The sequence below is a fragment of the Pieris napi genome, chromosome 8 (genome assembly GCF_905475465.1).
Source record: "Pieris napi chromosome 8, ilPieNapi1.2, whole genome shotgun sequence".
In the NCBI taxonomy this organism is placed as follows: Eukaryota; Metazoa; Arthropoda; class Insecta; order Lepidoptera; family Pieridae; genus Pieris; species Pieris napi.
Genome location: NC_062241.1, coordinates 8,836,480 through 8,863,477, shown reverse-complemented (window position 1 = coordinate 8,863,477; position 26,998 = coordinate 8,836,480). Strand labels below are relative to the sequence as shown.

The 26,998-nt window shown below is 31.9% G+C and overlaps 1 long non-coding RNA gene and 1 other non-coding gene across 3 annotated transcripts; both read left to right on the top strand.

Annotated features, from left to right (window-relative positions):
• Positions 1 to 16: 16 nt before the first annotated feature.
• Positions 17 to 1,475, top strand: LOC125051976. Of its 2 annotated transcripts, none has more exons than XR_007117387.1 (2): positions 17 to 335; positions 1,446 to 1,475. It is a non-coding gene; the product is annotated as an uncharacterized LOC125051976 (long non-coding RNA). The 2 variants fall into 2 exon arrangements; XR_007117386.1 differs by having other exon boundaries at positions 17 to 344.
• A 6,657-nt stretch (positions 1,476 to 8,132) lies between these two features.
• Trnav-cac lies at positions 8,133 to 8,205 on the top strand. Its single transcript has one exon. It is a non-coding gene; the product is annotated as a tRNA-Val (tRNA).
• Positions 8,206 to 26,998: the final 18,793 nt, after the last annotated feature.

Below are 26,998 nucleotides of genomic sequence, written 5' to 3'. Positions count from 1 at the left end.
CCGCTTAAAGGTAAGTAGTGAGTTTATTTATTAGTCAATCGTAAGTTACGTATTTTGTTTATAACTTCCAATTAAGAGTTTATATTTCGTATTTACCCGACAACTGACCAGCCGTGGTGTATATGAGCGACAGAAACTTAAAAATATTAATTATGTTTCAGCACGAAACAAGGGATACCTAACATCTGGATATATTGTAAAAAATTTAAGAATATTATCTTAACAAAAAGATAAAAGATGATGTCACGCTAAAAGTGATTCTCTCAGCAAATGGGCTACGGATTCAAAGTAAACAGGATGGATAGGTGTTTTAAATTTTCAAAATGTTACTAAAGGTAACCAAGGTTAATACCAATGTTTTCATATAATATTTTGTTGAGTAATTATAAAATAAAAGGGTACCTATCTATAAAGAAGAAAAATTAGTGTTTATATATTTATTCATTTGTGTAAGTGCAAGTGTTGGTACTTTTTAGATGCCATGAAACTACTATTGCAACCTTTTTAAGTGATTCAGAGGTCAAACACACAACAACAATATTACCTATGTTTTTACTAACACTCATAAAAACTGAATTCTATTAAAACTATTTTAGAAATATAATAACTATCATAGTAAATAAATAGGAATAAGTAGTGACTAGTAAAACAGTTAACAAAGTTTGTTTGTTTGATGGCAAATTTGAAGTCAAATGTAATAGGTTAAATCGAAGCGACATTGTAAAGAATAATGAAATTGTTGGTTAAAAATGTCAAATAAAAAAATATTTTTAGGTTTCCTAACTTCAAATTCCATTCATGAAATATAAGAAGTATTAATTTTAACTGATCAAGTTGAATTTAATTTAATTGTTCAGATTTCAGAATACAAGTATAAATAATCATGTTAGGTATGTTGGATCAAATATATAAGCTTTCAATTGCTCAAATTCATACCATTTCAAGTGATCAACGTTAATTTTAAATGTTGGAAACAACATTGCCATAACTTATTTAATGAAGCAATCAAAAGATAGTTATTGCTGCTGACTACACTTTAAAACTAAACATACCCTTTATGGGTCTTGGATTTGTTTCATTAATAAATAATTGTTTTTAAAGTACATACTTGGATTTGGATTTTTGAGTCTAAATATAGGTTTGCTCAAGATTTTTTTTATTCATAGTACTGAATCAAATACTGTGCGAAATTACTAAGCCTTGTTACCATAAAACTTTTAATAATATTTGGCTTAGTTATAATATTATCAAACATGTTTTTAAGATACTTTACTTAGAAATACAAAGATATCCCATATATAAGTTTTTGTGTGTTTTATGCAAGTTTTTTTATTATTTACCTTAACTTTACAATAATTAAATTGCTATGCAATATTATTGTGTCAGTACAGTGACCTACCACATTTTCCTATTTACAATTTTAACAGATAATCATTGTATTACAGCCATCAGTGGTAGTTGTCAAGAATGAGGAAGAAAATGACCAATTATTGAAATGTTAAGAAGAGATATTAAACCGAGACCACTAATCTATTTTGAATGCAGTTTGGACAACTATGATTTTTATATGAAAAATTGTATTACCGTGTTTAAGATAATTGTGTACTTCATAATATTTTTTTTTGTATCTAATAATATTATATTAATAAAATGATTAATTAAATCTACCACTTATTTAATGACTGCCTATAGAAAACGTAGTAACCGAGTTAAATACATAGCTAAGCCGAAATGAAAAATATATAAGCCATGTTACTTTATAGGTGAATAAAAGAACAATATAATAACTTTAAACATTTAATTTAATGATTATAGTAAACTTTTAACACACTACAAAATAACTTTCAGTAAAACAAACTTAAGTATAATAAAAACTAATTAAAACACAGCCTCACATAGAGCTAATCAATAACATCTACTTTATTTTGTAGATAAATATATTTATTTTAATATATTTTCTAATTAGTTTGTAAAAAGTAATAGTTATGAACGATAAATTTAAAAAAGCTTAATAAGTACTTAAACCATCATGTATGTAATGATGGTATTTCATACTTGTGTAAAGCAGAATAATGTTTTTATCCAAAACCTTAATGTTATATCAATATATTTTATAAAAATATAGGAACCGAAATTGTACTGTGTTATCATTTATTATAAATTGAAGGATAGTCGAAATTCAATAATTTGAAAATGTCTGCACTATTGTGTCTTTTTATATCCAGGGGCCTTGTTGTATGATACACATGTAATATTCTTCTTCTTCAAAGGCAGAATGTATTTTTCTATCAGGAATTTTGAACATTTGGGGATCTCTGAAATTATTAGATTTATAATTTTAGTATAGTAGAAAAATACAAATATATTACAATATTTACCTATCTTATTTATCGTTTTTTGTTCGACTTATCTCTGCTGGAGACAAGACATGATCAAGACTGCATCGAAAAATTGGTTCTTGGATAAAAATTATATTTTTAATGCTAAAGTAATCAAAATGTTTACCTTAGATCATCTATTTAGTATTTACTAGACTCTTCGTTCATCTCAGCAGCATATGTTCTAGGTTTCGTCAATACCATATAATTTCTTGAGTATTGGAAAAAAGCGATAATAACCAACGCCGAGAAACCAATTGGTCGTTTCGTGCCTACATTTTCTTCGCCATCTATAGATATTATATTAAGTATTTTTTAATGGATTACATCATTTATTTCTTGAAATAGAGGTTTAAACTTTAAAAGTGGAAACGGGCCTTCTGTAACAATAACAAAGTTCAATTTCACGAAGCTTAATGTTTATATATATAATTTTTTTCGTAAAATAATGCTGTATTGATAAATATTATTTTATAAACTTACCCCAAGATACATATAGATTGTCCTATGTTAGAATATTTTCACATAAAACAAGTTTTAACTTCGCTAAAAATGGCTAACTCACTGGTAAATGACGATTTCAGCGAGGGAAGAGCAACTTTTAATTTGACGTACAAAATGTACATTTAAATGAGATGAGATGTCAAATGGTATGTATCAGAATACCAAATACCAACAATTTTGGAGCGTAAGTGTAGCAGTGCCAAATTTTAGTTCCAAATGTGAACAATCTTATTTGAGCGGCGCTTTTGTCGCGGTTATTGTTTAACAGAATACCAAATTGTAACATGACACCGAAACGAACGATTTGACAGCAAAACTCAGCGCTGAGAGTGTGTGAAGCGAGTTACAGAATCGCAGGGCAGTTTATCTTTTTTTTAATATTATTAATTTTATTTCAAACGTCGACCATTTTGTTCTCTATTTTGTTTTATTAAAAATATTTTGTTTATGTATGATGAAAATTTTGACAATTTACTCTTTTTATAAAATAAAATGAGTCAATTGTCACGATATTAATAGACAACAACTTACTAGGTTACCTGCCTCCACTTATCAAGACGTAATGTAAAATTTCTTAACAGAATACCATGAGATTCCAAAAATTACGTCAGTGACGAAGGGAGCGCTGTTACTGCGTAGTGGACTCACGGATTAACAGTGAGTTACAGAATCGCAGGGCTGCACAGAACGTGAGCTGCGTAAAATCCATTCAATATGCGTGTACGCGTGACACAATATAATTATTCTAACGCGCAATTAGCGAAACCGACGCCATTAGTTTAAAGTACAAGTTAAATTAAGGGTTAAAGTCACTCGAAACTTCCATTAAGGTTAAACATGGATATTCGTCTTCTGTTTTGTATCGACTTCAATTTACCTTGCTGGAAATTGTTTTTCGTAAAACATATGAAATCCAAACCAAAATCAAAGATGGAAGAATATTTATGTAATACTAGCTGACCCGGCAAACGTTTGTTTTGCCATGTAAATTATTTCTAGGAAACATTTTTTTAGTTCAATAAAAATAACTATCTACTATAATAAAAAATAGGGGTTGATTGCAGAGGGGTGAAAATTAGGGGTTGTATATATTTTTGTATGCTGTATCATAAAAATATATAAAACAAAAAAAAACTAAAAAGAAAGATAATTGGGATTAAAAACCCCTTATCACTTAGGGGTTTGAAAGATAGATAGTAGCCGATTCTCAGACTTACTGAATATGCACAAAAAATTTCATAAGAATCGGTCGAGTCGTTTCGGAGAAGTTTGGGAACGAACATTGTGACACAAGAATTTTGTATATTAGATAAAAGCGTGCCTTTTTTCTCATTATGAACTTTTGCCATAGACACAAGATTTAGAACCGCCTAAGCTCGCTTTAAAAAAAACTGAATTTTTAATATCAACACCGTTTTAGTACAGAATATAACGCAAATACAAAATAACTCGTTTTAATGTTAGCCATTATTTCACGTCATTTTATCACTATTATACCGCTATTTTATAAACATGAAAAATAATTGGATTGCTTGTAAAATGTATGCAACACGCCAGAAAATGGCATGTTTGTGGTTACATTGTTTTGACAGTTAGCGAGCCGCAAATCACGAATATTCGCGATGGAACACAAACTAGTGCTAGCTATCATAAACAATAATACTGCTATTTCAGCATAATTTAACCAAGAATTTCGGCGTAATGAACACACTCGTGTATCAATCGTACATTCGAAGTATCAATTGCGAAGCAAAAATGATATAAAATTTTATCAACAAAAGACTCTAAAACATAAGAACCAGCGTATACATCTTACAGTACTTACCGTACAGTTTAAAACGCTACATAAAAAAGTTCGCTAAAGCAAATAAATGTATTGAAATAGTTACGTGAAGTTAGCGTATAAAATTTGTTTTCTTCAGGATCCCATCATAAGTCTCCAAATAGTAATCAATTATTCAACATATATCTGAGGATGAATCAAAATTTTTTATATAAGTTTCGACCTAAAAATAACTTTTATATATTATTTTCTTTTGAGAGGTTTTTAATGTGCTTCCATAACCTGTGATTCGGGTTCAAAAAGCTGACATATTTTTGACAAAATCTACTAAGTACAGCGCGTTTCCACCACACTGAGCCCACGAAGAAACGCAAAATTACTAAAAGGCCAACAACGCACTTACGAGAATGCTCGTATATCCAACGTACTACGCACTTCAAGATGTTGTCACTGGAGAATCGCAGAAAATTAATTGACGTATCTTTTGCCATTAAGATACTTAAAAATCAGCTAGATTGCCCCAACCTTTTAACAAAATTTAAATTTCGTGTAGCCATATCCCAGACATCCCATCATTCCATTTATCCCTCCTTTCCGGTGAACGCGTTTTGGCCGAAATTCACCGATGTCCAGATTGAGCATTCTGTTAAACGATCTGGATCTGAACATCTATAGTTGCTCACCTCACACTTTGAGAGCGATTTTCTTTTAATTTTAATTTAAATTATATTATTGTTTTGCTTAATTAATTTTATTACTTCTTGTATGCCTGTAAGTGCTTGACACATTAAAAATTGTATTTTATTTTTCTTTTATCAATGTATCAGTGTGCCCAGCGTTGGCAAGCAAAATAAATAAATAAATAAATAAATTCTTTGTCATGGTAAAGGTTACGTTACCTTCGAGAGGTGAACATTACCCCTAGTTTATAGAAGCCCCATCACAATAATTTACGTATTATTATGTTATTAACAAGTTGTAGCGGCAAATGGCGTCTTCGGCATCGATATATTGCCTTCTCGCGTGATGTCGTTACCAGCAGCTGTTACAGCCTACTTGTTTTGAGTCGTTTCATATAAAATTCCATAAATCTTGAAAACTATCTACAAATTCTTTGTTTCGGATTGTTATAAGAATACAAAATGTAAAAATCTATATTACATCGTAATAAATATATAAAGCGTTTACATTTCCTTCGACAATTACAAACCAATTCGACTAAGGGTCAAGAAAAGAGCGTACTAATTCTTAAAAGGCCGGCAACGCACTTGCGAGCCTTCTAGCTTCTAGGAGGGTCAACATCAGTTGACCCTCCTCCCGTTTGCCTCCTGTTATATAAAAAATTGGTTAAAATCATCATAGCAGTTGTCATTGTTATCATCAAATAACTTTATTAAATATATGATACTATGAACATTTATTTCGTATAAAATATCAACCCCAAATATATTTTGACATACTTCTGTGGCAAAAAAAAAATCTAACAAAACATTCTGTCACTAATTGAGACTTATAATATATTCATAAGACAAATTTTGCTTCGACTTGCGGTTATGGAAAATTTAAAATAAGTTTTATTGTAATTTATGCGTCGGTAAATTTATGAAATTATCAATGCAGTGCTCATTAGCATATCGTGTGCTTACTTCGGTCGTTGTGAAGTGAAATAGAAGAAATTTATTGCACTGCAGGGGAATGCATTGCGGAATATTATTTGCTGGTTGCGAGTTCGATCAAACAACTTCATCATCAGACAATTGTCACAAGTCGAACTACTTTTTTGTTCTGATATTACGAAGAGGATACGCACAAATAACAATTAATAAAGAAGACGAGAGCAGTGTTGGCCTAGTGGCTTGAACGTGAGCTTCTTTAGCGGTTTTCACAGCGGCGGTCACGCTCAAATCAGTCGTAAAGCAGTCATTTTATGATTTATCAGAATGCCAAATCATAAAATGACTGCTTCATGACTGATTTGAGCGCCACCGCCGCTGTGAGAGTTCGAAAAGTGAGTTACAGAATCGCAAGGCTGAGTTCGACATTGCATTCCAATCAAGGCTGTGCACCAATAGACTTTTATTTATGTGCACAATTATTACTATATCGTACGGTAAAGGAACCGGTAATCAATACAGATCAGACACACAAATATCTCGCATGTTTTGTAGCACTGTAAAACAAAGAAGTAACGATGCTTGGAGAAATAAGTAATTTTTGAAGTGAATCTTCTTTAGGCGCATGAGGATAATATTTTTACGGATGAAACGCAATAATGATAATATTAGCGTCACGAAGATGTGCAGCGTTTTTGTCGAAGAAAAGGGAAAGACCGATTGAGAGAGAGTGAGAAGGGCAAGTTATGTTATCGATATTATATTTTTTACATTAAAATTTCGTAAAGAGAATTTATAAAATATTTATATTTTTTGCAAAATAATTTATTCAAATCTCAAATGACCATCGAAGAAATAAATTTATAAATTAAATTTATAATTTGTATTATTTTTCGACACTTTTAATATTTTAATGCCAATTAAATTTCTAACATATCTTCCGTTTTCCCTCCCTCTAAGTCTCGGCGATCTAAAGTTTTAGATTTGTATAAATATGAACAAAACTTAAAAATTAGTTTGCCAAAGAAGTTTCACTTCTGACATGTGTACTTTGTACGCACGCACTTTTTTTATTATTTTTTCAGTTTTCTTCTACCAGATGACACAAGCTAAAAGCAAGTACCTTATACAAGTCTAACGAAACGTCATATGGCCTACAGCTGTGATATAGTAATCTTAGATCTAGGCCGAGATACGGACGTCATCTCACGCGCCGAGACCGCATTATAACACCTTTTGAATAATCCTCGTAGAATCCATTCACCTTTTTCTAAAGAGCCTACTATTTTCGGCACTTTTCCGAAGAACTTGAGATGATAAGACACGACTTTGATTCTGGTAACATACTAAACATCTATTGTCATTAAATAATATTCCTTTTTATTAATAAGTAATTTATAGTAGAATTATAATTATTTTTAGAGTTTTTTTACATGTTTTTTACAATGTTACAAAAATATGTATTCTTGGTGTCAAACTTAGCCTCAACAGATATCCGCAGACAGGACATGATAAACAAGGCCACACCTGAAGAACCAAAGAGTTAGAAAGGGTAGCTAGAGAGAATTGGGCAAAAGAAACATAAGGCTAAAAAGTTAGAGGAGACTTTTCCCGTTATTTTTCTATACTGTTATGTAAACTAGATGTGAATAAACAAAGTCTTATTATTTTTACTCATCTTGCTCTGGAACTTAAGTGCCTATACGCTACGATCATATTCGCGGCATATTCTGCAGATGTGGACGCACCCTTACGTAGCTACATAATATTGTCATCCTCACAATTGTACTAAAGATTGAAGAAACATGTACTGATTTTTATCTAGTCTAACTCTATTTCGCAAGTAGTTATCAAGTTTCCGTAGTGTAGCGGTTATCACGTGTGCTTCACACGCACAAGGTCCCCGGTTCGATCCCGGGCGGAAACAGTGCTTTTTGCAAATTAATTTTTTTTTTTGCATAAAAACGTAGATTAATTTTATCAGACGCTGTAACACAAAAATGAAAAAATTGAATTATCAACACAAATCTATTTTAGTCCTCGGCATCCTAAAATTATACCTAAATATTCTGGATAAAATAAAAACATCGCAATAAATATATTGTAATTTAGATATAAATTAAAACGTATAATGGTAAACGTATCTATCTGTGTATGAAAATGTGTACAAATAATGTTATCTACCACATGACGCGCCACTAAAAACACATATATAACAGGCAATCAGAATAGCCATTTTAAATTGCAAAGACTTGTTTAACTTAGCAATAATAATTGATTATTCTGGAGGTCAGTTGATTTAGTTTCTAAGTGAATATTTGCATGTCGTTAATGAAGTATAGTAAAAAATGGACGTTTTCGTAGCACGTTTTAATTAAAAATGTTATAAATGACTCCCTTAATAGATTCTTATGAAGGATCGTGATTTTAGTTTCCTATTCATAATGAGCTTCATTAATTAGTATAATTAATTGATAATTATGGTACTCTTTCATTTATATCTTACATACATTTCAACTACAACACGGTGGCATGGCATAAATACACTTTTTTCTTTGTTTGTTTCTGATTTTATTATAAACAATTATGCATATGTAGAGTACCAACTATAAAATAAATCTTTAAAACTTTTAAATGCCATATTCAGCTTAGGATGTAGTAATTATGATAAACTCAACAGATTCATCGAAGACTTGGCTTCACGAATAAATTAAAAAAAAACCTAATACACAGTATAATAACACTACCTAAAAAACAAATTTTATAAATAACATTGCTGACTTCGGTTGTTAGAAACAAAGCTCAACTAAGAATCAAGCTTTCCTTATAATAAGATAATTGTTTTCCTTTTTCTAATACAATATGTTTGTTATCATCGTCATACAATGTTTTGTTCATTAGGTTACCCAACAAAAGTCATATATGTATTCCAAATAGCACTTGAGAACCTAAATCAGTTAAAGCACCACAAGGCAACAAATCTTATTAATCATAATATTCCATACTGCACAATATATTACTGTGATGTGAACAGTTGGCGTTAATGGTCTTACCCCGGGGGAAATGTGAACTGTAATTTTATGTTACAATAACGATTTGAATAAAGATAGTCTGTGGTAATTAAGAGAATGATTATACATTGTTCTAGAGTCTATGGTTTGTTCTTTATTTGAATTTGTATTTGTTTAAGATGCTTACAATCTAAATGCGGCACCATCACACTAATGTATCGCAAAATTAAATAAAAATTTTGTGGTACGAAAACATTTTTGTAATTGCCTTAGAATAGATTAAAACAGTATTATGAGAGTAATTGTGTATGTGTCATTTCATTTGTATAGGTAAACGTCATCGTGCAAAAGTAATTTCGTAAAAACCTTATACAGTATGTATTAAATCTATAAAAAGTCTGTAGTTCTGAGCGAGATGTATTAGATATATTTATATATCTTGTAGTTTTAACTTTTTAAATAAATAGATGATAACATCCTATAATACCATGATATATTGATAATAATGTTTTCATTACGCCTCTGATATTAATTATATTATACTAATAATGTTATTGCTGCATAAATCGTAGAATTAACATATTTGCTAGTGCATTATAGATAGCCTAATCAGATTTAGTACTTATATAAACACAGCCGAACCATATCGTGGTAAATTAATTTAGTACAAATTCATTTTTTGGTCCCAAAAATTATTACTGTCATTTTTTTTGCAAAGTTCGATACGAGAGTGATAGATAAAATAATTAATTTATTTGTGACTTGTAATGCTTTTGTATGAAATTGTATATATTTTAATTCAGAATAGATATATCATATTGAATAAGTTGCGAGCAGCTTTGGCCTAGTGGTTTCAACGTGCGACTCAATAGAAGGAATACCCTGACGTCTTAGGTTCGATCCCCGGCTGTGCACCAATGGAATTTCTAACTTTGTGCGTATTTTACACTCGCTCTTACTGTGAAAGATAACATCGTGAGAAAACCGGCGTGCCTTAAACCCAAAAAGTCGACGGTGTGTGTGCACGAAGGTTGACCATCAAGGTTGCACTTGCCTATTAGAAATGAACACGGAACAAATCTGAGGCCTAGACCTAAAAGGTGGTAGCGCTATTGGTATATAAGTTATGTATTAACTAAGATACAATATACAATTTACGAAGATCAAGGGTTTCTGTTTAATTGAAATAGCTGAGTTTTCTAGTAAATTAGATTTACTTAATAAGAATTCTTTCCAGGCCAATTCCAATGACCCACTACTGCTCTGGTTCTGTGAGACTGTGATACATAAATAATATGAATGAAAATTTCTATACAAAACGATTAAAAGTTCTATACGTTTATCGTTTCCAATAAAATTGGCGTAAGGAAAAAACGACCCTTATGATCTCCAAAAGGTAAATCGCACGTAAATCCTTTTGAACAAAGAATCCTTTCCTGCCCATCAAAGGATAGACATTGTACAATATAATTTTTAAGAGAACACTAAATCCTCTAACGTATTTCCCACTTCTTCGGGAAATCTATGGCCCTTTGTCGATGCTCAACAATGAGACAAAAATAACATTTTCTTCAGTTTTTCCTGTTATACACGATATCTTGTTAAATAAATGTGTTCCTATTTCTTGTATTTCCGCATTTATAAAAATATATAGAAATAGAATTTTACTTATTGAACAATATTCTTAACCTACACAGAAATAATAATAAATATTAAAAAATTAAACATAAACAATAAATAATGTGACGGTAAATTTTTTTCCAACGCCGATAAAGAAGTTTGACTTCAAAAAGGAACATGTCGCGTAACCGAAAAACGTGACGCGTACGGCGTAAAGAAAAAATGTTACACTCATTTTTTTCCAACCCCGATAAAGAAGTTTCACTTCAATAATAATTAAAACATTATAAATAGACAATTAAAACAAACTTAAATAGTTCGCCCATGCCCTTTAATGTCGGCAGTATTTTCGCTGTTATGTGATACTTATTCGTGTCGAATGAATAAAGCTCCAGCTCTGGGGTCATCGTTACTTTATAACAGACACCAACTTAAATGTTTAATTAGCGCCTGTGCACTTGAACCCCAAGGAACAAGACTCTCTACTCTAAAGGGAATAAAATCAAAAATTAAGGGAAGACTCTTATGTTTGAGCCGTTTATTATTTTCTGTCTGCTCTGTGGCTGACCCAGGTCCGAGGCAGGTGAGACGGGGTTACCATGTCCACACAAGTAGTATCCCACTACTTATTGAACTTCCTTTGCTAATGATTTGTAGTACTTAATTACACTTTAAGGGCACCCATATCCCGACGACAGGACTTTGATTCGGGAGTCATTTCCGAATCAAATCCACTACAGTTTGAAGTATATGAATCAGTCTTAGAGTTAAATTGTTTGTTTCTGAACCTTGCCATACGTCTAAGATGTATTTATAAAAAAAACTCTTTCCTTCTGGAACGTTTTTCTATGAATAATATATTTCATTACTTTGTCATGTATAACTGACGCCGTATTCTTTCTTCAAAATCAGCAACCGTGAACCAAAATCTAATTATAATTATTACCAAGACATGAAGTTAATTATTACTCGTAATCGTGCCTCGAATATGAATTCAATGAAACCCACAACCAAACATCAGCAAAAACACGTGTCAAATGGCCGTTACCGTCCCTTAAAGTTGGAAACGGAGGTCCTTGATTCCAACAGTCAAACAGTGAATGTTTGTGCAAACAAAATATGCAAAGTAGGTGCGGGTTTGCGAGATACGGGCTTAATTATGTGAGAGCATGTCCGTTTCTACATAAGCTAATAAAAATGCAAAAAATGTGGTGAATTATCAATTATAATTAGTATGAAATTACGGACACGCAGAGCGGAACGTGGTCTAATTGTCGGCCTTCCTTTTGAAGGGCTCGTTTACATTTGAATAACAAGGAGTTAATAGCCGAATGTTCAATTGCTCAAAATTATGCATTTTACGCCGGATGCTTTTAATTACGTTAAATAGAGGTATTTTCTTTGTTATGAATAGGTGACGGAGAAGAAAGGATTCAATAATGGTATATAGACAAGGAATAAAGAGTATATAGGTCCATTCAAGCGGCGGCTAAATAGGCATCACCTGTACAGGCATGCTCTCCAATGGGCCGCGTCTCACTTAACATCAGGTGCCATTACGACTGTCCAGTTTTGTATAAGAAAAAATATATACTAATATACTAGCATAATGTGTAATGTATGTGTACAAAAAATTACCGCCGATTTAACAATCACACTCAATTTAAGTTTAAACTCGAATAATCAGCTCACGAAAGTTGTTCCAGGTATTCATTCACAGGTAATTATATTATTAACCGTTTTATTCAGTGGGAAACTATCGGCCAATAACTAAGCCGATTTGAGAATTTTAGATAAATAATGACTATTGCACAAAATTGAGTGTTTTCCTTTTTCATTTTTTCAAATTCAGCTAGAATAAAAATAAAACTAAGTGAACTACCAATATATGTACTGTTACTAACACAGAGACACAGAGCATAAGAGTTTAATAAATAATTGACTACTCCTTGGAAAATTAGCGTATCGGAATTTCTCAAGAATGTAATTAAGTTACGTCCTTATTTATCACATCGAATTCCAAGAATTCCTGTCACATGCTATGTATCTTAATTAGTGCCTATAGTACGCACTAGTTTCCCGCTTTGACTTACTTCTGTATGAATAGCATATTAAAGCGATTTTTTTCTAGTAAGTAATTCGACACGTACCAGTGTCACGTGTCATGGTCAGCGAGGGTATAGAAGTATGTATATATATATTTGAAAATATGAAGGCATTTTGGTTGTTTCAAATCCATTTATATTTATTTCCCTTTTATTTTTTCGTGTATGCGGTCAATTACCTAAAATTTTTAAATCGGAAGCGAAAGCTTAACCTGTTTGCTTTAAATAACAGACGGAGAAACTTATAAATAGAGATAAAGCTAATCTTATGACATATGAAAAAATTTCACAGATTTATGATAACAATCAAAATCTTATTTTATCTAGTCACTATGTCTTTGTCAGTTAGACCTTCAAGGTAGGACTTTATATTGATCCCGTGGGGAGACCGTCCTCGCATCACCTTATTAGCTTGCAAATTTTGTATATATATAAATAAAAATGTGGTCATTAGATATTGTTATAAAAAATATGTTTAGACTGTAATGTATACTAGTAACTATGAATTTTACTGAAATATTTACAATAATATAAAATTATCTAGAATGTCTCCAATAACGCTTTCTAATCGAAATAATGCGTATTCTAAAATGTTTACCATTTTAAGGGTACAAAATGGGGACAATATAGACCCCAATACTATTATGCGCCCTTATCTGTGGGGCGGTTTTTCGTGTTACATGAGTAACCTGCGATATATATTTCAAAAATTCAAAGAAAATGATTTCCATTGAATGAAATTTCACAGACTAACTACAGCTATCTAGTAAAAAAAATCAGTGGCGCTACAACCTCTTTAGGTCTTGGCCTAACATTACTGAATCTGTTTCATGATAATTTTTACATCTAATAGGCTAGTAGGTGATCAGCCTCCAGTGCCTGACACACGCCGTCGACGTTTTCGGACTAAGACATGTCGGTTTCCTCACGATGTTTTTCTTCACCGCTCGAGCAAATATTAATATGCGCACATAGAAAGTCCATTGGTGTACAGCCGGGGATCGAACTACGACCTCAGGTATGAGGGTCGCACGCTGACGCCACTAGGCTAAACTGCTCACTAACAGAGCACTCAGCTTTCTAGTAAATTCGAGGCAATATAAATTGGTTCAAAGTGCGAAATATAAACAGAAAAATTACTCATGTAGGTTTGCTTCATACCCCCTTTGAGGACATGCGACTTCGCTCTCTATAAGTACTTTAGTGCAGACGAAGATTTATTAAACGTAAGCCGATTCTTTATCTCCCCCAAGTACGATTTATAACACCGAGATGTTTTAGATTTTAATAAATCACAAATGGATATCGGATTTCTAAAGTATCACCCCTGGATTTTCTTGTGGGGAACTATGTTTATCACAGTGTATGTAACAGACAGTTAGTTGATGATAAAAAGTACAACACCACCTTTATTAGTATAATATAGTTGTAGGTTGAAATAATCTTTTTATTAAATATTTTATATTTTGAGGAGAAATTGGTTTTTGTTTCAAATAAATTGTACAATATCCCATGTCAGGTAAGAGATATCGCCCCTACGTATTTATGATATTATTACAAACATTTTCTAAAGAATTTATGAAGAATATCATTCAAATCGACTCATTCCAATAATTACATAAATTCGACCAAATTGTAAATTTTTCAACCTTATATATTTTATTGACATCGAAACGTTACATCATTTAACCAGATATAATTTAAAATAATGTTTTTTTTATTTATATCATTAATTAAACTTTTGGATAACAATGCATTTCGAAGTCACAACTTAAATTGGATAAAATTCGTTTAAATTTATAAGTATTCGTAAGTTATAAGTCATTCAGACTCAGACAGAATGCAATTTGACAGAAGTATACGTGTATTTTAGCTAAAAGGGTACAGAAAGATTGATATATTTGTCACCGTAAAATTGTAAACACCGTTAGATTGTAATCTATCTCGCGAGATTGTGAACTGTCAAAAAATTGTGAACTAAACGTACTGCTTACAATTTAACGTTTCACTTCGATAGATTACGTTTGTAAGCAGTACGTTTAGTTCACAATTTTTCGACAGTTCACAATCTCGCGAGATAGATTACAATCTAACGGTGTTTACAACTTTACGGTGACATATTTGTATGATTATAGAGTGGATTTAGGTAAGAGCGCAGGTCAACATTTATTTGTATTACTGCCTGTACAACGCGCTGTTGTGTAACAGAGGGTTGACGAAAGAATGTTAATCTTATAAGTTCCTTTTAAAGCACGTGTCGTATTATAAAGACACGATACAGTATACACGTTACACCTTATTATACTTTATCTTGAATTCTTTTGAATCGCGAATTAAAAGGAATGGGTTTAAGCAAGAATACCATTGTTAAAGCTCGATTATGAATAGCAGGTAAACTATTTTTGAATTATTTATTTATTTTATTAAAGTTCACCACATAATACATAATGCGATATATAATGTTACAAGCTATATTTTCTAAAATATGAAAAATAGGGTCACAAAAAATAAAAAATAAAAGTATTACACTTCCAGTTTTAGATTTTATTGCTAACTTTTTGCTTATTGTTATCTAAAATTACAGTGGATTATGGATCAGATAGACACTTAAGATTGCTTTTTTTTAATGATGAATTTATTCAAGTGTTATTTGAATAACGCATTTATTGAAATAACACTACTAAAACTTGACTAGCAACTCCGCAACTCCTCAAGCAACGAGTTGAAAGTTATCGTTAATTACTACTCTTTTGGTAAAACTACTCAAATAGTAGGTAAGTAAAATAATATTATAAGATAATTTCAAAAAAATTATCTCGTATAAATAAAATAAATAAGATTTTGTTTAAAACTGTAAATTGTTTTTGTTAACATTTACTAAGTAATGTTTGGACTAAATTATTACATAATAATTAGTTAACAAAGTGGATTTTGTTAAAATCTATTATTATACTATTGCAAATATATTTATAAGTAACGTTGAAGTAAGTTGTGTTTTTAAACACGTGTTAGTTTAATTAAAAACCTACTATATCAAGTATTTATATAGTAGTTAATCCATTGAATCTCTTTGTTATCCTTTAGGAGTACTTCATCATCGCAATATTAAATTTCCCCAGAGCTCAAGAGTTCGAAACTAAAAATTTGGGGGTCCAATTTGTCATTTTACTAGATTCCATGCTTGAGAGTTACTATTGCTAGTAAATCATATGATTCAGGATCACATTATACTTTCTGACTTACTTTAAATCTACTTTGTAGTTTTGAATTTAAAAGTGAGGTTGTGTTTTATACTTAAAGTTATAGGTGTGTTAGTGCTAGAAGTAGTTGAGTGTGTGAGTGTGTTCGGATTCTTAAACAAACACATTTTGTTGCCAGCTATAACGATATTTAAAAGGCTTTTATTTACGTTTTACGTAACTCCAAAAAATATGAGCTCCTTCAACTAATCATACAAGGTAAAGTGGCAGGTAGAAGGAGACCTGGCCGCAGACGCACGTCCTGGTTGAAAAACTTGAGACAATGGTTTGGTCAAAGCACCAAGACATTGTTTAGAAGCGCGGCATCCAAAATTAAAATAGCCATGATGATCGCCAACCTTCGCAAGGAGATGGCACTATAAGAAGAAAAGGCTTCTCATGGGATGATCTTTAAATAAATACTTTTAATAATTAAAGACTTAACTTTCTTTTTAATTACGTAGAGAAAAAACAATTTTGTATGTTCGTTCCTGTTGCATGCTCATGTTTATTCCACGTTAAAAAATGTAAAGTTATGTTCCAAACACAAAATTCGTTTAAAACTTGATTAAAAACTGCATTCAAACCATTATCAAAAACGCGGCAACCTCCAGGCGAAATCGCCAGGCATGTACAATATGTAAAGATACGAAACATCACCTACATAGTTAAGACAAAAGCGATGTGCAAACAAAGACAAAACATTGGAATCGTGAATTTTAAAACAAGCGAGTGCACGTAATAAGTACCTGTCAAGCCTGCGTGTGGGCACAGGCGAACAAACATTTACCTTTCGTTCAGGAGTAATTGTTTAAAATTGAGCCTAACTGTGTGGGCCATCCTAATATTATACGCGAAAGCAAGTTTGTCTGTTCCGTTTTCACGAGGTAACTAATTTTTATTTAAGAATATTTTTTACGTACGAAGCCCACGTATATTATATATGTGATAATAATTAATTTAATTTTGTATGCTCTGCATTTACTATTGAGTCTTTTTATAAGTTACTAGCTGACCGGGCAAACGTCGTTTTGCCATGTATATCATTTATAATAAAAAATAGGGGTTGATCGTAGAGGGGTGAAAGTTAGTATTTTTTAATTCTGTATCATACAAAAATAAAAACAGAAAAAAATATCTAAAAAAAAATATTTAGGGGTGGACTACCCTTAACATTTAGGGGGATGAAAAATAAATGTTGTCCGATTCTCAGACATACCCAATATGCACACAAAATTTCATGAGAATCGGTCGAGCCGTTTCGGAAGAGTTTAACCACAAACACCGCGACACGAGAATTTTATATATTAGATTATATTTGCAAATTAAGACATTAATAAACGAGTATACTGTTGTGAAACTTCATTGACATTAAGTGCCTTGATGCCCATGTACGACAAAATATAACTTTTAAAGCTTTTTATGTTTTGAAGGTACTAAATTTTAAAGTTGTACTTAATAACCAGAATTGAATTTTTTAGTCTAAATTAAAACTACCGATTATTAAATTAAAAATACATGTGAAATACGTTATTTGACAACTATTAAACATTTTAGCCAGTACTGTATAAACAAAGTCAACGTCACCAACTAGTCCTATATCTGTGATGCACTTAAGGTATGAGAAATGGGCTTTTGTTGAGTTATATGAAGCAAACTGCGCTGTAAATCTAGTCATTCATAAGTGGTTATGTATTCATCTAAACCTAGTTATCCCATATTCTTTATGGGCGTTTCTATGCCTACAATATCCGTAAGAAATTTTTGAACCAAATGGAAAGAAAGCTAATATGAAATGAATATTAAGAAACTGTTTTATTAACACAATTGTAATCTAAGCTAATTTACTAAAGAACTTACTAATTAATTAATAAATGAAATACTAGCGTGTTGTACAATACGTAATATCCGTCCATCATTCCCTTATTGATCTCGTAAGCTTGTTCTACAGACCTTAAAGTTCTCGGTTGAAATCTTTGGTGCTACTGAAAATTTAAATACACCATTGCGATTTTGGTGTGGAAAAATTTGTACCTGTGCACACGTGTGTGCACTTCAATATATCTTGAGTACATTGCCATTCCCAAACAAACCCAAAGACCAAATTGGTCTGGAGAACATTATTATAATGTTCTATTACGCACTGTTCTTATCTATTTCTGTGTCTCCAACAGGAATGAGTCTTTTATAATACATTTTGAATGGTGTAATAACAAGTTGCTTAATACTTCAATCTCAGCTGTTGCTAAATATCTCGATATCTTAAGCTCAACTACGGAGCAACTTCAATAGGATTTAACTTTGCACTTCTTGCTGTGAATTTTCCGTTAAACTTTCTCTTCAAAGTAGTTAAGTTGTCATTATTGGAGTTTTTGTGAATCATATGAGCTCTATATTTTTTTAAAGGCAATGATTAAATTCTAATTCTAATATATCCTGTATTACTTTGGGATGCATTCTAATTTCTAATGAGTAAATTTAAGTTTATTCGTTACAAACGTAAAAAAATACAAATCTTTACTCCTTCTCTCGTATATAGGTAATAATAATTTTATTTTAAGTATTAAAACTTAGGCTCTTCACATAAATATTCTAACTAAACGATCCTCGCAATACATTGACAAAAATCCATCTTGGAGCTTATGATTACTGTCAAATCAAGACTGACTGATTATAAATTACACAATAGCACAAAGCATTAACGCTAAAACGCTAAACGCTTGGGTAATCCAAGAATTCAAAGTAATATTAAACCTACCATGTTAATGTGCAGTGGTGAGCGCTTAATACATTTATAACAATTTCTGTATCTAACCAATAAATAAAGCCAAGTAAAATTGCTTTCCAATTGATAAATGGAGGCTTTATTTAATTAAAGCCTCAATTATTAGAAACATCTCAATAAACGTAATTGTGTGTTATAAATCAAATTTGACAAGTAAAGGTTATGATTTTTGAGCGTAAATAACTATCTGACAAGATAATATTATCTGTTTTGCATTTAATACAGATAACGGTTAAATCGATGCTGTAGTATTATGTAAATATTTTTCTTGAAACGTTCATTTATATTCTTACTCATACCGCTGGCTTAGTGGTTGACGCACAGGGTTGTTGTCGAAACAAATCAAAGCCAGAGTCCCTTCGTTGGATTTCCCAAATTATTAGGTATTAATTAATCAAGCAAAGGCAAAAGAAAGCAAAAAGAAATCACCGTATAAGACTTTTACACAAGTCTAAAAGACCACCCGTCTTCTAAGAATCTAGCCTGTCTATTCTATTATATTTTGGACTGTAAATACGATTTATTTTATAAAAAAGTATTAGAAGCAGTACTGATATGGTATTTAAACGTAAGCTTGCTCTTCACCGCATTCAACCCAGAACGCTTGCAGTCGTTTACTGATTTTTTTTAGTTTATTATGTCAAACAAACACTTTTGATATAACTAAAAATTGGTTATATTAATAAGTCAGATTTATCACAAAAATAAAACACCCGGTTATCAACTATGGAAATAGTTACCTCTAAGATGCAACTAACAACAATAACATTGTGCCCAAGAAATCAAGAAATAAAATAGCAGCGATGAAAATCCTTGAAAAGAACGTTATGAAAAATACAATTTTTCCATAGAAAGGAAAAATGGAACATGATAGAGGGGAAGTTACAATACACAACCAGTGAACCGATGTCACAAAAGAGTATTGTTTTTGTTACTTCGCGTGTATCGAACGAACATCGAGTTTATTAAAGTCGGAAACCAGTCAATTGTGTACAGTTATGTAATTCGCATGACAATTGCACTCACAATTTCTCTGTTAATTTTGAACTTGGTCAAAACATAATTTCGCTTTTATTCTCCTAAATCGTTGCGAATCGAGCAAACTATCTGTCATAATCCAATAAATGTTTGATGTACAGGAGATTTACTTATAAAGGATATGCTTATGATAAAAACTATATGTGCATATTATTTACGTATAATATTGAATAACTTTACACTTACTCTCCTTTTCAAATGAATATTTATTAATCCTTAGCCAATCATTCAGCATGTAAAGTAATGAAAACGCGGCGACGTATTTGAAAAGCTTAAAGTTATTATTACCGCAACGCACGCACTAAACGAAATTAATTTCGTTCCACATATTTGTCGCCTTTAATAAATCCGACATTGATTTATTGACAGGCGCGTCCTATTCTTAACAGATTCGATATAATTTGTTAGCCAAATAATCCGGGATTTCGATGCAAACCCCATGCCGTTAATAAAAGAAATTCGTACTTCGTACAGCTAAATTTCACCCACATTACGCCAAATAATAGCAAACAGTAGGCCCCCTAAATGCCAATGCTAAGCCCCTACAAATGCACAACGCAAAAAATGTTCCGTAGGGCAGTTAGTAATAATGTGAATATTTATTTCGTGGACACGTGCTGATTTGTCGTAATGGGTACACGAAATTCACATATTTGTAATTACATTTATACTTGTTTGATCGGTATAAATCTCTTTGATATATGTATTTAATAACGCTTTTATACAAATATAATTATTTCGTTTTTGATTACTATTCGCATGATTGAGTTTTAAACAGAATATATTTATAAATAAGATTTATATATATGTAACTTATATTTTTAGGCATTTATGAAGTGCTATATACTGAACCGAATGCAAAGTTATACATACTATGTACTCGTATAGAAATTTCAGTAACAGTTCGGTATAGGGAGGGATATTAAATGAACGAAAAGCAGTAAAAATATTGACCAAATTCACCAAAAGTTTTATATTACACGCATTATAATCATTTTTAAGAAATCCCAGATTGTTATACGTTGAAAGTAGTTATTAAAAACGGTGTAACGCAATAATAGGACTCAAAATCAATACACATTTCAGGACATAAGTCTGAAAGCTATATTCGTTCTAAAGGGATTTTAAGTAAACGATAAAAAGAGGTTTTTGTAAGCCATTGTGCAGCAGACAATAAAGGCTAAGAACGAGCCAATTTTTAGATGGTAGGGTGGCACGATTGCCTTAGGGGTCGATTGCCTCTAAGTCTATTAAGACGACTGCCCCAAGCCCCCGGGGACAATCCGCCTGTAGTCGATAGAAAAACATTTTTTGCTGGGAAAAACCACCTGTACTGAATTGAAAATTTTTGGCATCATTCCATATTTCTTTAGGGAGAATGAAAATATTTCCAATTTTAAGGTTCGGTCTCTGTAAGGTTGTATTTTTAAGAATCGAATATCAATTGTATTTTGGTGGCTAGTTTTAGGTTGGTTGGTTGTAGAAAGCGATGTTATATGATATTTTATGTAAAATTAAGAATTCTTAACGTAGTATACATAAAGTTGCATTCCGTGTTTAGACCTAGTTCTTTTAAACTGGGTTAAAATGTGATATTAATTAATATCAATATTGATTAAAGAGGAATATTTATAAAAAATAATCTCTATAATTAAAGTCACATTCCACAGTCTGCACTTTTTTAATCTATCCTGTTCCAGTACTCTGTAACTCCCATTAACGACAATGATTTAGATCCAGACCTCAATGTTGAATTTTCCTACCGTTTCCAAGTTTACGACATCAGCACTACGGATATCGAACGAACAGTGTCGAAATTATATACAAAAACGGCTTAATCTTTTTAGTACAACAAAATATGGCAATCGCATTTTATCTCAAATCTATCAATGAGTGAACTATATTTACCAGAGACAATAGAATAAATAAAACACCAATAAGTTTCATTCAAATACCCCCTGACTATTAATTATTTTCAATATCAATAAAGTTAAATTGCGGATTGTAAATACTAGTTTTAACTTGGACAGATGTATGGCCTCGGGAGACAGGGGTAGATAACAATGTTACTGCAGTTCAGGGGCAGTAACTGTGACCGTAGGGGTTGATGCGACCGAAGAAATTACTTTGAGGTAAACGCATCAACGCTATAGCTGAATACTATAGAGCTGTTTACTGGAGGGTTTATGTCCGATATTCTAATATATGGTTTAGTCTGTTAATGTACATTCATGCTGCAGTCGTGCATGTTATATATATGAATGTCATATAACACATATATAAACATATTTATTAAATGACTCGTATAGAATCGAAGTCGAAGACGGCTGCAGCTATTTGAGTATTTTTTGGATAAATACCTTATACTTGATGGTTTTTATGAAGAGAAAAATTAAAAATTTAGTTTCTATTTGGTACTACTCAGGTTTTTATTTCGGAAACGCGAACAGTTTCTATAGCATAGCAAAATGTTCCATATGTTGGTATATAGCTATAAAAAGGTAGGCTAAGTAAATCATTGTATTAAGGCGAAACGAAGTTCGTGGGGGTAGCAAGTTTATATAACAATTAAAGCTATTTTAGTTAGTGCTTAGAACTGATTCTCAGTAATGGAAAAAAAATAAACGAGTCAACCTGTATCTATGCTTACTGTCAATTACTCAACAACTCAGCAGTAGTTCAAGCCATCCCTGCGAGGTGCTTCTGTTACGATAATTTTTAGGTCAAAAGGCCACAACCATTTGTAACGATACCTACAACCTGCACTTACAAATCACTGCGATGACGTCATATCTTGAAACAAGCTAAAGAAGTTATTCCGGCCGCTAAGGCTATATACAACTTCTCCACCATAGCCACTGAGTACTTTGAGCCAGCCAGTCAGTGATAAGACTGGTCTAGAATCCTCTCTTTAGGTTGGAGGATCACACCACCCTTCCAGCACGTACCTATATCCTTCCGCCCAGTCCCCGCCAGTCAGTCGTTAGACTGGTCGAGGATCCTACCTTTAGGTTGAACAGTACACCATCCTTCCTCCACATATTACTTACCTTCCGAATAAAAGAGGTCCATAAAGTTATAATACCAATGAATGTATTTTTTTACCTATAATTGTTTCGAATATAACGGCATTTAGCCGAAAAATGTCTTATGAGAAACAATGAATTCTATTGATGAAATTAGACGACAAAGGCGAAGACCGTATTAAGTATAAGCACTAATGTTACATTTATATTACAAATAAAATACATGTGACAGTCGTATTTCTATTCACCTTTTTTGAGAATCAAGTAGACAGAACGCTGTATATGATATTGTGGATATGCACCGTTACAATTTTAATTAACTGTGACGTTGTTTTATTACTGACAAGATATTTAATACTGTTTGCCTTGCATCAAATAGAATAGTATAGGATCCTTTATTATTGTTAGAAGCTAATACTGTGATCGCTTGCAATTTTTAAGTCGTTCGTTGTAGCACAATTTTTCTTTATGCGCAATTGACTGCTCATAGGGTGTACAACTGTACACATATTGAGATAGTCACGTCTTACGGTTTCAGACTTAGCGTGAAGTTCATAGTTCAGCCGGGAAATCTTCTGGAGTGATGTGTAATGTCAAAATCTAATCAATTTGTCATACTTAATTACATACAACACAGAAAACTGGTCACCTATAAATAAAACGAACTACAAAATAAGTTTCTCTAATGGTTAAATGATTTTTGCTAACCAACCATACTTACACATTATTACACATTAATGTGTAAGTATGGCCCTGATAAAGCATTTCGAGTTGATGTGATTTTCATCTCATTTCGTACGTGCAACTCATAAAGTAGTGGACGAACCATTACACATGAGAATTACTACTTCGCCCTTTATTACGTCCGTACGTTTAATTTATATGTGTTAAAGTGACTACAAAGAAAGATTATCAAAAATAGATTTTATGTATTCCAAAGATGACTCAAAGCAGTAGCTAGTAATAATGCTGTTTTTTTTTAAACAATGAATTAAATAGGCACTTGAGATTTAATTAATAGTTTCAAATAAGCAAATTAATATCTTAATAATCTTAATATATATAAATTACGTGTCACGTTGTTTATCCGCTATGGACTCCTAAACTACTTAACTGATTTCAATCAAATTTGCACACCGTGTGTAGTTTGATCCAACTTAAAAGATAGGATAGCTTACATCTCAATTTATACCCGCAATATTATTTTATTGCAAAATATTTTATTTAATAGTCACAATTCTTACAGGTGGCGCTATGTTGAAAGTACCAACGTTTCACATAAGCTACAATTTAATGGCATTACCACCAAAAAAGCATGGTGGTCCCCATGACTGGTGTTCTCGTACCGTTTCCCTTGAATAAATTTTTGTTATACTACTACGTAATACATATGTATAACAAAAACCTTAGCCACAGCAACGCTTGGCCGAGTCTGCTAGTAATAATATAAAAAGGAGAATGTGACATTTAAACTTGAATTCTCGAATGTGTTAATATATAAACGAATCTTGGACTCTTTGGCAACCTCCTAAATACCGTGTCACCACAACCCACGCCTCTATTTTAAAGATTATTTTTATAGGTACTCGAATAAAATAAATTACGTTGAATTTTGAACTATTATGTATGACATACATACCAATTTGTATTTTTTATAGACTTGTGTTAATTTCATATAAAAAATATTGACGTCAAAGCTGTAATATATCATACAAATTTCTCTTAAGATTTAATGTATGAACACGAATATAATCTTACAATATTGTCAGAATCTAATCCATTCTCATTAATATGGCATTAAATCGAGGGATTATTTCAGCTACGAGTATAAATACATGTGTCTATGTTCGGATGGATTATTTTCACTTGTTTGGCATATTCGCATGTCTGGGTCTATCAGACAATAATTAATAACTCTTATTAATAACTTTGAGTTTTATACTATTTATTGGGACTGTCCAGACGCAAGTTAAATTTCTACAGCTATTGTAGTTATTGTTTAGCTGGATATCGAACCCTACTAGTCTAGGGAAGATCATTCGCTACGGCATCTGAACTATGTATCATCAGGATCGATATCGGTGTCGCTATTGGAAGTGTCGGGCGTTGTTCGTTTAACAGAAATTTTAAAATACTTTAGTCAAGTATTCGTAAACTTCAGTACAACAATGTTTGTATCTAGATGAATCGAACAATCCTATTAATATAATGTGTTAAGGTTATGTACGAATTATATTTTATTCTCCCACGGAGTGTTCCATACAAAAACCTATCTGTACTGAGTCATCCGAGTAGATGAAAGTCATATAATCTAAACATTATATTAGTTTTTGTACTCTTTTATTATAGCTGTTAATATTTGCTACCATTTACTTAAATATGTTTCACTGAAGATCTATTTTAGAGGGTGTTAAAATTTTATAACCCTTTCACCTTTTTTATAGCCCGTTGACTTGTAGCATCTGTGGTAGATTTATTCGATTTCCTTTACTTCGAACTTCCTCTACTTTGACTATAAATTTCGGCGATAAAAAATTAACGGCTGTTCTTTTTTGGGAACAATACTGAAATAAGACGCGGAAAACGTTGCATGGCCCGTATACAATAATTATGACAGGCCAGTCTTGAGTTGTGTGTGCTTTTCTGTTATAGTGTCATTGATATCATGAGTATAGATAGATGTCTTTGTTACTATGTTTACGTGTTTTTTGTTATTTTAATAATTACCCTCTTATTCATAATAAAACTAAATCAATCTTTTGCAGCTTTTAAATTTTACTTTTTCGTCTGTTTAGTCAAGTTATGTTTAGTAATGAAAACAAACAATAGTATTGTCTTAGATTTACATAACTTTTACACATTTAAAGAAAAACGCTTTTTACCGGATTAAAGTTATGTATTATTATTATAAATTTACAACTATTTGACATAATTTTAAATTTATCCGACGTTTCGCGTGCTTTACAGCGTGCGTGGTCACGGTGACTGAAGACAAAAGATGTTGAATGTCAAAAGGTATCACAGCTGCAGAGAAAGTTGCCTTATCTGTATTTGTTTCCCCGGAGTTGGTATCGACTAAAAGATGGAGGGTTTTGGCAAAAATGGCTCACGGTGTCCTCTATTTTCGCGGATTGTTTTTCTTTTTGAGATTTTAATTTGGATATTATTGGATCCCAGGTGTTTGACAATTTTAGGCCGTCTTCTCTATTGAAATTGGGATGTTTTTTGATTTCAATGGCTTCGCGTACCAATCTTGGGAAGAATCTTTTCTCTTTCGCAAGTACTTTCGGTTGGTCAAAGCGTATGTAGTGATTAGGCCTATCTAGTATGTGTTCACAGACTGCTGATTTTGTGTGTAAATAGAGGACCGCGAAAATAGAGGACACCGTGAGCCATTTTTGCCAAAACCCTCCATCTTTTAGTCGATACCAACTCCGGGGAAACAAATACAGATAAGGCAACTTTCTCTGCAGCTGTGATACCTTTTGACATTCAACATCTTTTGTCTTCAGTCACCGTGACCACGCACGCTGTAAAGCACGCGAAACGTCGGATAAATTTAAAATTATGTCAAATAGTTGTAAATTTATAATAATAATACATAACTTTAATCCGGTAAAAAGCGTTTTTCTTTAAATGAAAACAAACAATTCGTACGTACTTTTAGGTACATCTTTTTATGATTAAGGTAACTATAATATAGTAGAACCTTTTGTAATAAAAAAATTGTGTATTTCATACACACTTCTAGGTGACTCATTGTGTGTATCAGAGCCACACAACACACCTTCTGAGAACAGATTGACATATCTTGATAGCGAACTCAAGCTTAGAATACAGGACGGATACTTGATATTACGTCGATAAAATGCTATTCGAAACTTTATTGGCGTTTT